Genomic DNA, 18,166 nt, shown 5'->3' on the forward strand with positions numbered 1-18,166 from the left:
GAATGCTCCATCCAGGTGGGGAGGGCACCGATTACCTGGTAAAGGTAACCTAAACTAAACTGGCATTTCTTGAGCCCCTACTAGGTGTCGGGCACTTCACATACATTTCTTGTTGGTTTGTTTAAACCCTGAAATAACCCAAGAAGGAAGAATAAGACAAGGGTGGGGGGTTGTATAATGAGAATCCAGTGAGCACTCTGTTGACTGTCTCCATTGCTAATTGTCCTTGGAAAGGCTTCTTTCCAGGGACAAATAGGCAGCCTCTTTGGGCAAAAAGCATATGCCTTCTCTGAGACTAGGAGACACTCAACGTAAATAATTATGAACTTTTAGGGGAAATACTTGTCTTGGAATATCATCGGTGCAGAAAGGGTGTCAGGATTAGGCTTCATGATCAAAGAATATTTGACCATAGAGCAGACAGGACCATAAGAGTTCAGGTGGTCTCCTCCCTCTGTGAAGAGAAAGTGTAATTACCATTAGACTTCCTTGTACAAAAGACTGAGGCTCAGGAAGAAGGAAAGCTAGAACAGAGGTGGTGATTTGTCCTAGGTGCCTTAATCCTATGGTTCTCTGACAGTCTGTGAACCCTGAGGACCCTGAAGTTCCCACTCTGATTTCTACATTTTGCAGGAATGTTGGCTCGATTTCCACTGTGAATACACACATTATCAACTTGCATAAACTGATTCATTTGACACCCATTTATTTGACCTTTCCTGTCCCAGCCAAGGAGACAGGACATCTACAGCCTACATTCATTCCCTCAAGACCCAGTGGAAGATTCAGATAATGGCAAAGATTGGGTAAGCCACCTTCTCTCAGGGATGTAGCACTTGAAAGCAAAGAGGTTGCTTGCTTCCAGAGCTGGCTAGAAAATAAATGTAGCTAAATCCTTTCATGCTGGGTAGATTTAGCTGCATTCCCCAAGGGACTAATATTTCTTCAGAGGGTTTTTTTCTTGAAATCCTTATGAATGTCTGAGAAGAGGTCCCTACAGAGAAAACTACCTCAGTCACAGGCCCAACAGCCTCTGAATTATGTTGCAATTGCTAGTGTGAATGCTATGTTAATGTAGTATCATGGGTGACAGTGAAAATGCACCCAAGTCACGAAATTCAGATTTATGGCTTTAGCAACAGTCTTAACTTCTCCCACTCTGGTGTGCTCAGTGTTTTATGTTGTTGTACTTCCAGTGAAATTTATGCCTCGATGTGCATTGTGAGTGACTTATGGTTACTCTGAGAACCTTAATTTTGCATTTCCTGACTTCTGTGTGTTCAAAGGGACAACCTTTCAAAAACAGCCTACAGAAAAGGCACAGCAGACCAGCTGATGTACAATTCCTGTGCCTGTGGAATGGGAGTGATGGGCCTCCATGGCTGGGGCTTCCTTGTGTCTCTTTCCGGTCTACAGTTTACAGGAACAGAGGGAGATGGTCAGGATAGGGGTGGGGCTTGGCAGCCTCTGGTGGATTTCAATCCAGGAGACAAGAGTGAGGCAATGGAAAAGAAAAAGAACATGGGGGCGCCTGGGTGGCTCAGTCAGGTAAGCATCTGACTCTTGATTTCAGCTCAGGCCATGACCCAAACCAGTGGGAAGTGGAGCCCACTTGAGATTCTCTTTCTCCCTCTGCCCCTCCCCCTCCTCAAAAGAAAACAAAAAGGAAAAGAACATGGATTACTTGTTGTTGTTATGAGAGTTTTCATTCACTGAACACCTACTACATGGCAGGATGTGGTCTAAGTATTCCACCCAAGTTTTTCATGTTAACTTTTTTTTTAACGTTTGTTTGTTTTGAAAGAGAGAGAGCCCATGAGGGCAAGCAGGGAAGGGGCAGAGAGAGGGGGAGAGAGAGAGGATCCCAAGCAGGCTCCACCCCATCAGTGCAGAGCCCGAGGTGGGGCTTGAACTCATGAACCACGAGATCATGACCTGACCCAAAGTCAGATGCTTAACCAACTGAGCCATCCAGGCACCCTTTTCATGTTAGCTTTATCTTAAACCTTTAAAGTAGGTTTTATCATCCCAACCACGCATACCAGCACACTGAGTAGAATAGAAAATACATAAATTGATCAAGGTCAACTGAGCAGCACCTCCAGAGCTCAGCTCTTGTTCTGTGGACCCCAGAGTCCGTGCTCTACCCTGGGCTGCTTCTCCAGTCACCCATTCCTCAGACGTAATTCCAGCTCAGGCCCTGCTAGCTGCATAAGCTTCCCCAGGACTTTAACGTTCCTTTCCTCTTTGGTGAAACAGGGATAATAAGCAGCTAATAGACCACTGTTGGCTTCAGCAGGACCAAGTTTCTTTGCGATTTTACTGTTTTTACTGGTGCTCTCTGTGAAGAACTTCCTGCTCGTGGCATTGGTCTAGGCAAAGGGAAATGATCAAGTCAGAAAAATATACCCTTGGTTTTCGGCTACATGAGGGGCAGAATGTTTGCCTGTTTTGTTCATTGCATATATCCAATGCCCAGAAGAGTGCTTGGCACAGTCACATTTGTTGACAGAAAGAGTGATTTGCATTGTGTCACCTCCTACTCCATTCTCTCTCTCCTGCCTCCTACCATCTTGGGCACAGCTGTGTGCTCTATACTTCAGACATCTTCTGTCTTCTTTCACAAACTGCCTGTCTTGCCCAATCACCGTGGCAACTTACTTTCTGATTGGCAACTTCCTTATCACACCGGAAACAATTTAGCGTGTTTCTACTCTGGGGAGTTTGCAAAGCCACAGGGTTTTTCTTAATCCTATGTCTAAACCCACCATGATTTCAATGGACTTCTTGATGCTGTGGCAGGCCTTGGGGGGGACCTTTCAGAGACGAACACTTGGTACCCCAAAAGTTAAACTAGGCCTAGATCCACCCTTGTCCCTGTCCAACGGCAATTGGGCCAAACCCACCAAAGCAGACTCTGCTGCCCACAGGAAACCCAACTGCCCCCACAAGCCATGGTTTGTAAGAAGGGCTGAGGGTTGTATGTCTCAGCACCTTTGCAATTTGTTTGGCTACTTCTTCTGCCTCACGGAGGATTTTTCTCACGTGCCCCCACCCTCCTAAAGGAGCTTTTCTGGTTTCTGATATTAGTTCCTGTGTTTCTAAGCCCTCCAGCCGCACACAGCCCAGTGCCCCACTCACTGTGTTCGTGTTGATATTCACTAGGTTTGGAGCTCGGGGCTGCTCTGTGTCTTCTACTCAGCAGGAGCAAATGATCCCAATGTCATTATCCTTCTGGCTAGGTTTCCAATTCGCTCTTCGTAAAAGGACTGCTTGGCATTTCCATAAACGATCCGTTGCCTCTAGCCCTTGAGGTCCACTGTATGCTACGTCTCCTATGAAGGCTAACTTCCTCTGAGACCGTGTTCTTGCTCCCGACTACTCCTCAACTCCTTCACCCATCCCAGTGTCCTAAGGATCCTGGCTCAATTTTCCTCTGAGATGAAAAAAAGGCAAGGTTATGGGGGTGCCCGTGTGGCTCAGTCAGTTAAGCACCAGACTTCGGCTCAGGTCACGATCTCATGGTTTGCGAGTTCCAGCCCCGCATCGGGCTGCCAGCTCAGAGCCCACTTTGGATCCTCTGTCCCCCTGTCTCTCTGCCCCTCCCCACCTCTCTCTCTCTCTCTCAAAAATAAATAAACATCGAAACATTTTTTAAACAAGGCGAGGTTATGACCCTGGTGAAACGATCATTTGTAATGGTCAAAGCAAGCTCTTGGGGTTTGAATCGCAACCTTGCCACTTAATATCTGTAGCAGGCTGTTGTGGTAGGCTCGTAGACCCAGTTTCTCCTCTATTGAATGGAGAACAGTGCCTTGCCTTGCAAGGGCAAGCACCCATTGAAAGTTCACTATCCCCAGGGAAGAAGAGTCACACTGCAAGTTTCCTGGAAGAAGTATTTTATTGACAGTAAAAGAAAATTTAAAAAGCGGTAAGCTAGATTTTGTGGGGTTTTTTTATGGCAAGGAGGGGGAAATGATTACAGAAAGAAATACTATGACAACTCTGGGAATTATTCCTTTTCTGAATTGATTTTCTGAATGATCAAGGAAGTAAAATTTTTATTTTGGTTTTGTACCTGTGTGTGTGTGTGTGTGTGTGTGTGTGTATCACCTGAGCTCAGAGTTCCTTTTTCATGTCAGAAGCAGTGAATTCCCTCATCCCTTTCGATAAATATTTAGAGAGTGTCTATTGTGTGCTTGCTACTCTGTGAAATGCTGGCTAAAACAGAGCCCCTTATGGGCAAACCAGAAAATCGCAATAAACGGTTATAATGCATTATGACAAGTGCCACCAGAGTGTCTCATCCGAGTTCATTTTTGTGGCCTCCTGTTCCTGTTTCAGGAATGGGAGCATTTGTGGGAGATGTTCTGAGGGGAATTTCTCCTGGCTCTTCTCCACGTCAGAGGGGGACATTTCTTTTGAAGTGTCTCCTATTATCGGAAGACAAAGCTATCCAGAAATCGGCTTGCGGAAGCCTCGGGCAGTTGTAGGGGAGGGAAGGAGGTCAGGATTATTGTTTCGTTGTAATGAATTAAAGAACCTCAGAAGGTTCCCTAATGCCAGAGATGTGTGGCGTGAATATGAGGCAAGATTTTTGGGTTTGGGACTTTGTTTTCTCCATTAACTATAGAGAGAGATACAGCAGGGACGACTAAAGGTATGATGTCCAATAGTGTATGATATCAAACCAAAGACCTCTGTGTAGCAGGCCGTGTTCTGGTCTGTCCAGCTGTTCTCAGCCAGTGTTGGTTGTTTGTCTTGGTGACTGCAGAGCTCTTTGGAGCACGAGGTTCCGCAAGGACACATGCGTACACGCACCTTAACCGGGTGACCCTGCTCCTCAGCTGGATGCCGTCAGACATTCAGCAAGTGACTTGGAAAGAGTCTCAGCACCTGGCACGTCAGTGAATTTGGCGGATAGTCCCGGTTCCAAATATTCTGGTCCATGTTCAGACTCTGTTTCAAGCCACGTGTCCTGAGTCGGGACTCACAAATACATGGTCTCAATAATTCTTCTCCCGGCATATGAAACACTGACTCAGTGGTATTTCTCTGCCCTGGTTTTCCCTTTGTCCCTACTGGTGTCTGCTCTACTTCAGCTCTCCTGTTCAGCACACCCTTCTGCACTCTCTCTCCAGGCTGGGGTACTCCTCATCCTGATGGAACCATTTGACCCTAGAGACTGCAGGTGACGTTAGGGTGCGTGAGGACAAGGGTGTGTGACGAGAAGTGCTCTGGGCATCAGCTCAGTTACACGGCTTCAACACCCCCCATCCCATGTCCCCCGATGAGCGGAAGTTGAGTAAACAGTCTGGAAGGCAGAGGTTAGACATTCCTACAATCCTGTTTTCTGCTCCAGCTGTGAATCTCATGCGCCCTTGTGTAAGTCACTGAACTCCTCTGTGTCTCACGTTTACTCATCTGCAGCACGGGGTTAAAAGCTGTGCCAAACTCATGGGGTGGCTGTGGGGAGTAGATGCATATGTAATCGGAACAGTGACTCAAAAATAGACTGGGCACAATGTAAGTATTCGCTTTTAGTAGTGTGATGGCTACAATCACTACAATTCATCGGCGTTAGTATAAATGCTCACACATTTTCAGTGTAACACGCACAGTGACATAGGCTGCAGACCCAAACCCTCTTTTCTCTACCCCATGCAGTGCAGCTTAATGAAAGGGCTGTCAGGACCCTGCTGGATCGCGTGGGGCCCTTCCAGCAGCTCACATCTGTTCTAGAGTCTGTTCTTGCTTCGTCTTCTTTGTCTTGGCTTGCGTTGCCCCCCGACCCCGTCAAGTTGCCAGCTATCACTCTCCACTCTGACTCAGCCAGCAGGCATCTTTCAAAGCAACACAGGGAAACCCAGAGCCAAGCATCACAACCTTATCTGATGACTTTGCTCTTCACGCTCTGTGGCACGAGGTTCACTGCGGTGAAGTTGTGGGTCCTTCTTGGGTCCCCCATCTTCCGTTCCCCCATCGACTCCATAAGGAGCCATCACATGCACGCTGCAATTTTGACTTGGAATGTGAGCTTTGAGTTTTACCCAAGAAGTTATGCATTTCGAAATATTTAGTTCTACCATTTGAATCTGGATATGTTCATATACTTCCTTTCTATTCCGATTACTGGTAACTTGGGTGACTGTTTTTCAGGTTGTTTTATTTTACTTAAACTCTAACCTCCTTCTCTGACCCTTGAGTTATTTTTTTCAAGGGATCAGCCAATTTGTGTTTGGTTGTCTAGAAAAAAAAAAGGTGTCTTACAGCGATTAGATAGAGGCCAACTTGCTTTCAGAAAATGTAATTTTCTTAAGATACTGGCGCATGCTGGCTTCCTTTCTCTGACACAAATATTACGCCTTATCTAGACCTACTAACGAGATTAGCCTAGAAAATGGACCTGCAAAACAGAGAGTTTTAAACTTTGACATCTACCCAGTTTAAAGAAAAAAAATCTGTGAAATTGTTAATTAAAAAAAAAAATCTAGGTGGTAAAAAAGAACGACTGAATGATGTTCGGTAAATTTAGAATTCCAGGACAAAAATACAAAAAGGAAAAACAAAACTGGAGGAAATACTAACCCAGGGTAAATAAAAGGAGTTTGCCATCAACAGTGGCTCATCTGATCAATGTGACTGTCTGATGAAGGTGATTTTTGCCACGGTCCCTGGTCATATTAGGGCACATGAGGTGTGTATGATTAAAGTGTGCCCATTGTCAGGAATGTAGAAGTTAGGACAGAAGGAGGACAGAAAGGAAAATTTTACTCTTCTTCTGTTCCAAGGTGTGCATAATCTTCGCCTCAATCTTCTGCTCTCCGTGTATTACACACAGCCTTCTTCAATTCCAGACGCCATCACACATAGGCATTTATCACAATTTAATCTACTATATCTCTGTCTTATTTATATTCTGTCCCCCGCCACTAGCATCTAAGCTCAGTGAGGCTGGGGATGTTTACCACTATATCTCCAGTCCATAAGCTAGCACCTGCTACACATGGGCGGTGCTGCATAAATATTCATTGAGTAATCGTGTGATGCCCTCAGCTCCCAAACCAAACACCACGCCCTCTAGCGTCCAACAGAGTAGAGATGCTCAGGCATAGATACCTTTCTCAGAGTCATGGGTCTTTTGAGCCTAAAGAAATTAGGAGGTTGCCTAGTCCAAGCCCTTAATTTTTACTGATAAAAAAGTGAAGGTACAGAATATCAGCAAATTACCCAATCACATAGAAAATCAATAAAATAACTAGGGATAGAAATCAGGACACCTGGCCCACTGCCCCTTCTCCAAACTATCCTTTTCTACTAATTTCACTATATACTCTCTCCTGCTGGAACAGCAGTGACTTGCTCCATCCTAACAGCTCAGGGGAGTTCTCTTACGTTAAGGGCTCAGTGACGCTGAGCTGGCTGGGGATCCCTCTGGTAACCTGTTAGTCATAGTCCAAGAGAAAGGATCCTATACTGTTGAGGCCTTTGATTCAGCCTGTGGGGTTTCAGCCAGACACACATATCCTCCTCTGTCTCCCTCCACCAGGTTCTAGCTCAAACCCACCCATTCTGTGACGTTTTCTCCTGTGAATCCAGCCCATCTGTATGTCACATTTCTCTGCTGTGCTGAGATAATATCAAGTGCCTGTGGAGGCCAATGCAGTAATGTAAATGGGGAAAGAGCCCAGGGCAGAAGCAAAGGCCCAGGATTGCTAGAACTTTCTATATTTAGGGAAGCTAAAGTTTCCTGTTGTCACTGGTCTCTAACTTTTCATCTTGCCTTTCAGGAATTATCAAGAAGAGTCATCTCCAGGGGCAGAGACGTGCATTCTCAGTCTTAGACACCATTTCTCCTCTTGCTGCCCCATTTGGCTCATCATACAGACTGTCCACAGCACAGCTGCAGGGGTCCGACCCGAATGCTTGAGGGGGAGCGCAACAAACGTCACGCTTCGAGGTGAGTAGGTAGAGATTTCCTCACTGCCCTCCTCTCACAGACCCAAGAGCGTCTTCATCCCCCTCTGGAGACTGCCCTTTTACTGTATTTCCATCTGGCCTCCATCAAGTGGGCCTTCCCAAATCCCTTGGAGAAGGGGACTCTTTCCTTTCCACAACCAGGCCTGCTTCTGTTTGTCTTCAGGATGGAACTGCTGTTCCTTCACCTCGTTTCTCACCAACTCCACTATTGTTCCTTCTTCATTCTCTGCCCATCAATGGTTAGAGATGAAATCCTGGAGAAGCCCGTATGAGGGCATGAGCCTACTGCCCTCACTGGAGCAGCTGCCCCTTTGCTTTCCCAGGCTCACATTGGGCCTTCTTGTTTGTTCTCTTGCATTCTTTCTTGCTCTGAAGGCTTTGCCACAAGCCTATTCTTTTAGCACCTCCCTCTGGATCAAGTTGTCCCTATTTCTTCAAGCTTCCTTTGGATTGGGGAGAAAAAGCCACTTTCCATTCTTTTTCTCTCCATGAACTGAAGATGGAACTGAGGAATTCCATTTCTTTGAACTATGACTCTCCTCCTAAGGAATCCATGATAAGCATGAGCTTATGGAAAAGCTGCCTCCATCTATCCCTGAGAAGTTCATTTGTCTCCTACCAGTGAGAGAACCGTAGGATATACACAGTCATCTTGTGAAAAATCCCTGTCCCTTGGGTAGTCGTTGCCACCTCAGTCCCTTTGTAAGGACATCCGTAATGCAGCAAGATTCAGTATTTTGTCAACTAAAATTTATGATTTACTTGTCTGGAGCTTGTTCATGTTGAGGTGTGTGGACAAGGTCAGGTAATGATTACTAAAGACAAGATGGAAACTGGATTTGGCCACGTGCTAAGGACCTAGAATACCATGTAAAAGGTCCTGGAATTTATCCTGGAGAAAATATATTTATTTAGGTAGGAGCACCAAGTTTTAGACTACAATCACTGAGGTAGCAAGAGGGGAAGATGGGTTTTATAAAGAGAAGGCAGGATTAAGAAGACTAGCTGTGGCCACAGAGATAGACAAACATGACAGATTCAAGAGACGTTTCAGAAAAATCATTGGCAGCATTTGAGGTTAGTTAAGGAAAAGGGAAGAATTATGTATTATGGTGAGATTTTCAGATGTGAGAAGGAAAGGGAGTGATTTGAGGGCAGAAAGGATGCTCTCAGGTGGAAGCTGCAGATGGTTCTGGAGTCACGACTGCAGTGGACTCCATCAGCTGAGGTCCAGTGGTGTCCTCACAGATGCCTGGAGGAACAAATGGAAATTCTTGGTAGCTGAGGCCACGCCCTTTTCTCTGCTTGGCTAAGCAGAAGGAACACAAGAAGTTACCGTGGGACAATGGCTTGCAAGGCTGCCTCCACCCTGTTTAGAAAAGGCTGCCTTGAGGGAGGTCTTGGTGGCTCAGTCAGTTGAGCATCTGACTCTTGATTTTGGCTCAGGTCATGATCTCACAGTTGTGGGATTGAGCCCCATATCAGGCTCTGTGCTGAGTGTGGAGCCTACTTGGGACTCTCTCTCTCTCTCTCTCTCTCTCTCTCTCTCCCTCTGCCCCTCTTCCCCACTCATGCCCTCTCTCTCTACAATAAAAATAAATTAAAAATTAAAATTAAAAAAAAGAAAAGACTGCCTTGAGAGACTTTTGGAAACGTCTCTACTAGAAAGAAAGATGAGGACCTTTGCCCACCAGAATTTATGTTCTCCAGTCGTAACCTGGGGGTTCAAGAGCTGTTCAAGTTTTCGAAAATAAACACGGAGCATTAAAAAAAAACACAATTGTCAACTGAAGAAAGTAATACAGGAAGCAAATATGACTCCCTGTGACCAGCCCAAGATGGTATCAGGCCTTCGGCCAACCCATACCAAATTTCATAAATTTAAAAATAATTTTCTAAATGTTTATAAATTCAATTTATTAGGTCTTCTCAAAAAGGAAAAGACCCTGTATCTCCTGTTATTTAAAGTGACCGAATTAGACAATCTTAAGGAAAAACACCTGTCAATAACCCTGGAGCCTTCTGCATTGTACCTTAAAAACACGAGGATTTCCTTTCCTCAGTGACTGACCTTCACCCTTATGATGGCATTATTCTTACTCTTGAGAACCATCACTTTCTGACTGAGATTCTCATCTGGGCTAAACTTAATTCTTTGTCAGCCATTGTTCCTTTAATCAATTGTTTTGGTTTTGGTTTTCTTTGTGTGCAGCACACCCACCATTCATGTACCCCTCTCTATGCCCTCATCGGACATTAGCGTCCACACTTGGCCTCCAGACTTAGGGATTTACTATGCTCGATGTTATATTTCACCTTCATTTGGGGAGGCTATACAGTGCTAGATGGGTAACTTTGTTCTTCCAGTGCTTTAAAAATGTTCTTCCATTTCTCTGGCTTGTATTATTTCTGATGAGTAGTCTGCAAATTCACTTTTTTGTCCCGTTTTAGTATTTCTTCTTGTAAAGTCTCTTCTTTCCTCTGGCTGCTGTGAATATTTCATTTTTAACTCCTGTTTCTAAAAATTTGAATATTGATATAGTTATCTTTCTTGGGGTTTGCTGAACTTTTTGGAGCTGTCGGTTTATAGTTTTCCAAAAGTTTAAAATTTCTTGGCCATTCTTCAAATGTTTTTTTCATTCTCCATCTCTTTTTGGGCCCCAGTGATACATATGCTTGCCTGGTGATTATTGTCACATAGGTTGCTGAGCCTCTGTGTATTTTCTTTTTGTCTTTTGCGTTTCCATCCCTCAGTTTCTATAGCTTTTCATTCAAATCCTTGCCTATTCTTTTCACTGATTTTGAGTGTTCTGTTTCTGTAGCTCCAGTATCCCTCCAGATCTTTAGACTCAAATCTGGCACATCTTCTCCCCTCTTCCTCTAGCTCCTCCGTACTGTTAAATTGTTTTTAAAAATGACTGAGCATAACACTCTCCAAAGAACTGAGAATACACTGAGGGTTGATGGGGGGGGTGGGAGGGAGGGGAGGGTAGGTGATGGGCATTGAGGAGGGCACCTGTTGGGATGAGCACTGGGTGCTCATATTTCATATAATAAAATAATCAAGTCAAATCAAATCAGGAAAAAATACAATCATTAAAAAAAATGACTGATTTGAGTGTCATAGTTTCTCTCCCTTCTCTCTCCCTCTTTGGATTACTGACATCATTATCTTTGTTTAGTCTCTTGTTTCCTCAGCTAGTTTCACAATATAGGTTGCCAAAAATTAATCTTCCCAATGTAAACTCAGATCATATCACTTCCTCACTTAAAAAACCATCATGTTTCCTCAGAGCCTATGGATGAAATAAAAACTTTACTCTTTCATTCAAGGTCCTCCCCAGTTTAGTTACAGATTCTTCTTACTACTTCTATTTACGTATGCTACCTTCAGGTAATTAAGACATATTACTGAGAGCTTAAGTAAATGCAAGTCCTGAAGAGTTCTCAAATCCCTCAGATTTCTCTCTTGGCTTTGTCCATGCCGTTGCCTCTGTCTGAATGTCTATACCAATGTTTCATGTGTCCAAACACAACCTATGAATCAAAATTCACCTCAATGGCTAACTTTTGTATGAGATCTTTCTTTCCCCCATTTAAAAAAAATTTTTTTAATGTTAATTTATTTTTGAGAGAGAAAGAGCAGAGCATGGGCTCAGGAGGGGCAGAGAGAGAGGGAGACACAGAATCTGAAGCAGGCTCTAGGCTCCAAGCTGCCAGCACAGGGCCTGATGCAGGGCTCGAACCTACCAACTGTGAGATCATGACCTGAGCCCAAGTCACTTGCCCAACTGACTGAGCCACCCGGGCACCCCTTTCTTTCCTCCATTTTAAAGTTTTCTTTCTGGGGCACCTGGGTGGCTCATTTGGTTAAGCCGCCGACTCTTGATTTCAGCTCAGGTCATAATTGCATGGTGGTGAGATCCAGCCCTGTGTTGGGCTCTGTGCTGAGCCTGGAGCCTGCTTGAGATTTTGTCTCTCCCTCTGCTCCTCCCCTGGTCTCACTAAGTCTCTCTCTCTCTCTCTCAAAACATAAAAATAAAATTAAAAAATAATAAAGCTTTCTGATCATTGACAACTTTGGCAGTTTATCCATATTGAGTTGGAACACAACACTTGTATTATAATTGCATTATGGTCATTTGCATACACATATTATATTCTTGCATGCCCTGATAGATTATTTTCCTAGAGGGAGAATTCAAGTTCAACATTCTATCCTTTACATCCCCTTGCAAAGCATGTTGTTGACTCTCGATAAATATTAACAGAATAAATATTTTACTTCTCTGAGCCCCACAATGCAATCATCTAACACTATAATTTTCATTGCAAATGAATACATTGCTTACTAATGCTATCATTTACATCTAGTATTTTTTCTTCAGTTTACTTTTTAATATTCACAAATATTCATATTTATTATGCTGACGTTATAATCTGACATTGTTCTCAATATGATCTTGTGTATTTCAAGAAGCTTGAAATAAAAACAATTAAAAGATCTGGAAGCCTCCAGGCTTCTTAATCATGTATCTTGGCAGGGAGAGTTGCAATATGTTGCCACCTATTAATTAAATTTGTTCTCTGGTGAATTGGCCTAGAGAGAGAGCATTTTCTTAAAAAATTGAATCAAGAAGGAAGAGGAGTATAAGAAGTCTAGGAAACCAACAACTCTGGTAATCAGCACCTGTGGTATAGCAATGGTGGGACCATACCATTTTCCCAATGGTTGTGGGAAAACTGCAGGGAGGCACCGAGGCCAAGAAAGAATCCACAAATTCTGGCTGGAAAATCACCATGAAAGCATTACACTGCTTCATAGCATATTAATGAATAATATTGAACCAAAAGGGGAGTCAGTTGTGAGTTTGGTCAGAATGAGAGCATTAGATATATACGAAATTTTAGAAAACATCTAGATTCTAGAATATCACTATTGCTGCATCACAGGTCTCTTTGAAATTCTGTTGACAGCCTTGGAGTTTATCTATGGGGGAAAAAATGTCCATCCATTTTCCCATACATACAAAATAAGACTTAGGGCTAGACCTTTTGATTCAGAACATATTTTTCCTCATTATGGGTAAGAACAATGCATCCTTGGAAGAACTGGCTATTTGCTCAAGATAGTATAGAGAGTTAGTGACAGACAAGTCGTATCTTTGGAAAGTGCCTCCAGAATTCAAGCGCCATCTTGGGTTTTTGCCAACACATTTTCCCTCATGTGTAGTGTCCAACAAACAAAGTAATTAATTTCATTTGAATAAAAATTACTTTTCTTTTTGCTCTCTAGGAAGGAAAATGAAATAAAACTCGAATGTCTTTCGTGTCAGACCCGTACCAGGTCCTTTCACATGCACGATTTTACCTCTACAACAACCAAAGGTATTATTCTTATTTTATATTTTTAAAATGAAGAGTAAGAGGGGTGCCTCAGTCAGTTAAGTGGCCGACTTGGGCTCAGGTCATGATCTCACAGCTCGAAGGCTCGTGAGTTGGAGCCCCATGTCGGGCTCTGTGCTGACAGCTCAGAGCCTGGAGCCTGCTTCTGATTCTGTGCCTCCCTCTCTCTCTGCCCCTCCCCTGCTCGTGCTCTCTCTCTCTCTCTCTCTCTCTCTCTCTCAAAAATAAATAAACACTAAAAAAATTTTTTTAATAAAAATTAAAAAAATGAAGAGTAAGAGAAATTAAGTGACTGACCCAAATTCTTACAGGTGCAAAACAGGGCTTGGATATGAATCCACAACTCTTACCTCAACTTAGCGTTCTATGTCTACTTACCTTGCATTATGCTAGGCTAACTCTGGGAAAACATCGTTTAATCTGGAAAATGAAAGCAGGCTTATTGATATACTACAGCAACTATGATTGAGTACATTTTACGAAAAAAAAAAAAAAACAAACTTTATGAAGAAAACCTACCAGCTGAATCGATCAGGAAGGTTCTGGATCTGTCCTCACCTCTTTTGGTGCAATTTTTCCGGTTGTTATTCCAATCGAGTTTACCTACGTTTCCTCTCCTTGGTTGAAACACCAGCCCCAAAGCTGACCACATGGCTGGTAGAACCACTTTGGAGAGTCACCTGTTAATACAGATCAAAATCCTTGATATTTCACCCGCAGTTTGTCTCGATAATTCTAGGTCTATCAGTTTATCCTGAGGAAATTGTTACACAACATCAGAAAGTGTACGAAGAGTTATGTCTAAAATTGTATATTATGACCTAAAAGTTATAATACGAGATAAACTATCTAGCAATAGAAAAGTATGTATGCATGTTTATACAATGTAATATATGCAGCCATAAGAAATGGTGTTGTAGACATATTTTTATTGGCACAGAAATAGTTCATGGTATACTTTTTGAGCTGAACGTGATTGTAATGATCGACTTATTTTTCTCATTCTTTTAAAGTCCATGTATTATATATTAGAGTATATTTTACGCGCTTTCTTACACATGTCAGTTTTTTCCTTTATTTTTTCTTTTTATATCTTTTTAAAGTTTATTTATTTAGTTAGAGAGAGAGAGGGAGAGGGAGAGAGCATGAGCAGGGGAGGGGCAGAGAGAGAGAGGGAGAAAGAGAATCCCAAACAGACTCTGTGCTCTCAGCACAGAGCCTGGTGTGAGATTTGAACTCCTGAATGCTGAGGTCATGACCTGAACCAAAGTCAAGAGTCAGATGCTTAACTGACTGAGCCACCCAGGCACCCCTTGTTTTACTCTTTGATAATATTATGATGTTTATGTCCTTTTAGGAGTCCAGACAGCATCTCTGTGTTAGATACTTCTCTTCCAAATCTTTCTTCTTCCTCCCGAGGAGGAACACTCTATGCTTTCTTTCCATCTTTTGGGAACTTTCCTTATGTGGCTGGCATACTGCATTCTGCCTACACTACGATAATAGGAAACCCTGTGATCTAGATCACTCAGATTTAGCTCTTGAAATGTAAAGGAGAGATTTTAAAGCATAGAGACTGTTTTCCTCACTCAACAAACCTTGGCTTTCAAGACAATTGCTTTGCTGTGGAATCAAAAATGACATTTTTGGGGGCGCCTGGGTAGCTCAGTTGGTAAATCGTCCAACTTCGGCTCAGGTCATGATCTCGCGGTCTGTGAGTTCAAGCCCCGCGTCAGGCTCTCCAGCTCGGAGACTGGAGCCTGCTTCAGATTCTATGTCTCTCCCTCTCTCTGCCCCTCCCCTACTCATGCTCTGTCTCTGTCTCTCAATAATAAATAATTGTTAAAAATATTTTTAATTATATTTTTGAAGGCAAAATCTGAGTATTGCTTCTTTATTTTGTGTTGAAATTCTGCTTTAAAATTCTAATTTTTCCCGGGGCGCCTGGGTGGCTCAGGAGGTTGAGTGTCTGACTTCAGCTCAGGTCATGATCTTGGGGTTTGTGAGTTCAAGCCCTGTGTCGGGCTCTGTGCTGACAGCTTGGAGCCTGGAACCAGCTTTGGATTCTGTGTCTCCCTTTCTCTCTGCCCCTCCCCTGCTCATGCTCTGTCTCTGTCTCAAAAATAAATAAAAACATTAAAAAAATTTTAAAAATTCTAATTTTTCCCAAGCTTAATGGAGGTCTTTGGATGAATAAAAAAAGCATATTATATATTTTAAAATGTTACCCTCATTAAATATTAACTTTATAGTTTAATTTCAAAAGAAGAAGGATCTTTGCAATGAGTTTTCCAATTCAAGAGCATGTTACATCTTTTAAATCGCTTAAGTCTTATATTTCAAAAAATGTTTTTTTCATCGACATCTTATACTTTCAGAATTATATTTATTACTAGGTAGTTCTATTTTAGCTATGATTTTTTTCATTTTGTTTTAAGATGATTGACAGTGTTTAGGAAAACAATTGATTTTGTAGGCTGAGCTTATATAAAAACTACTTTATTATTGAAATATTTTATCTCTTCTAATCTTTTTTCTTGCAAGCGGGGAGTGATTCTTCTCATGTATGTCCAAGACAGATGATATTCTCAGCAAATTGTGACAATTTCATCTCTTCTTTTTGAATATTCATTCCCCTTATTTCCTGTATGTTTTGCATTAGTTAGAATCTTAAAGAAAGTAAGAAAATGTTCAAGTATAGAACTGATATAAGATAGCTTTCTCTCTCTCTCTAATTTACTGTGAAAGTTTCTAATATTTTCCCACTAAATGCAATGTTTTATATGTTACCCATTCAGGTTATAGGATTTTCTTTCTGTTCCTAGTGACTAGTGGCTTTAATTATTTTTTTTTTTTAACCAGGAATGGGTGACATCTATCACTTTCCCTTCCATTAGTATTTTGATCTAGTGAGTTATATGGATTAATTTTCCAGTGTTGTAACCTTCTTATATTCTTCAGTAAATCCTACTTGTCATGGTATATTATTAGATTTAATTTGCAAATATTTTAGTATCATGTATCAGAGTGTTGGTTAGTGACACTAGCCTATAGTTGGGAACTTGTCCATCAATTTCTATGCTTTGGAATGGTTGTAACATAAGAATTATCTTTTCCTGGATGAGGTGGCACAATATAATGCCAAGGGAGAAAAGCAATGTATAGTCCATTATGTATAATATGATCAGTTTTTTTTTTTAATTTTTTTTTCAACGTTTATTTATTTTTGGGACAGAGAGAGACAGAGCATGAACGGGGGAGGGGCAGAGAGAGAGGGAGACACAGAATCGGAAACAGGCTCCAGGCTCCGAGCCATCAGCCCAGAGCCTGAAGCGGGGCTCGAACTCACGGACCGCGAGATCGTGACCTGGCTGAAGTCGGGGGCTTAACCGACTGCGCCACCCAGGCGCCCCAATATGATCAGTTTTTGAAAGCATAGCTGTATATTTGAAAAAAAAAAAAAAAACCTGGATAAATATATCAGAGATGAATATACTAATATTTCCATGGAGCTAATTATGGTTGTTTTTTTTTTTCTTTTCTTTTTGCTAAACTATAACTATTTACTCATTTATAGCGGATGTGAATTTTGGGCGGGAAAATACGAGCATCAAATAGGATATAGGTGCAGGAGCATGTAAAAAGCAGTGACTAGAAACCAGTCAGTCTGGTAACACGCTCTCAGGCCCTCTAAACAAGTACACCTTACACGGTTGATTTGATTTCTGTGTGCTATGTCCTCCTTTTCCCAGGCAACGCATCCTTATTTTTAGAACGTGCTCTCCATATCTCTACTCACCTCCAACTTTTGGCCTGGCTTCTTCTACTCTAAGCTTTTTTTTTTTTTTTTTAATGTTTATTTACTCCTGAGAGAGAGACAGAGTGTAAGTGGGGGAGGAGAAGAGAGAGAGGGGGAGACACAGAATCTGAAGCAGGCTCCAGGCTCTGAGCTGTCAGCACAGAGCCCAACGCGGGGCTTGAACTCACGAACCGCGAGATCATGACCTGAGCCTAAGTCAGACGCTTACTGACTGAGCCACCCAGGCGCCCCTCTACTCTAAGCTTTGCATAGACTTTAACAATATTCTTGTTAACGATACTGTAAACTGGTTTTTTCCTGATTTGGGGGCATCCTTTGCATATACAGTATCTCCCGCCCACCTTATCTTCCCAGAGCTTCGCTCACACTGTCATGCTCCTTGTTTGCCTCTGGTTTGGGAGCTGACACTTGCTCTGGTAAAGGGAACAGGGTTCATGAAGAGAGTCTCTGGGTTTCTTCTCCTGGGGTTTCTCGCAGGCTCTGTTCCAGAAACCAACTTGGCTTCATTGGGACCTAAGAAACAGGCAGATTTTGCACTGGCCTCCGGCTGAAATTTTCTTTTATTTTTGACTTGACAACAAACAAAGCATTTTCCTGAGTGAATCTATTGACTAGGGATGAAGTGGTTATAGAGTTCCTATTTATGCTCTTTCCAAAGTTTTCCCTTATACTCTAGAGTTAGGGTTCTCAGCAGTTTTCACAGCCATTTAGAAATAGCCTAGGGCAGCAAATATCATCTGCTTCAAGAGGCAGAACTAGTTTAGACTCCAGCATATTATCGAGGCTTGGGGAATTCTCCTCGCCACATCTATTCCTTTCTTTATGGGCTGTGGGGACTGCATGATGCCCAGTCCCAGAATGGCCAGCTCCGCAAACACACCACCACTGCAGAATCTCCTTGGTCAAACTGCTGTTCTTTCCCATCAGGGCATTCTCACAGGGCTAACAAAGGTGTCTGTC

General features: G+C 42.6%; 1 long non-coding RNA gene across 5 annotated transcripts in view; it reads right to left on the bottom strand.

Moving 5' to 3' along the window:
- Positions 1-8,870: 8,870 nt before the first annotated feature.
- LOC102899518 overlaps positions 8,871-18,166 on the bottom strand; it is a 280,549-nt gene continuing 271,253 nt past the window's right edge. For all 5 annotated transcript variants that reach the window (XR_006596442.1, XR_002741653.2, XR_002741652.2 and 2 more), the window contains 2 exons: positions 13,906-14,066; positions 8,871-9,232 (listed from right to left, as the gene is read on the bottom strand). This is a non-coding gene — a long non-coding RNA (uncharacterized LOC102899518). The remainder of the gene's footprint in view (positions 9,233-13,905; positions 14,067-18,166) is intronic.

This window comes from Felis catus, chromosome B1 (assembly GCF_018350175.1).
Source record: "Felis catus isolate Fca126 chromosome B1, F.catus_Fca126_mat1.0, whole genome shotgun sequence".
In the NCBI taxonomy this organism is placed as follows: Eukaryota; Metazoa; Chordata; class Mammalia; order Carnivora; family Felidae; genus Felis; species Felis catus.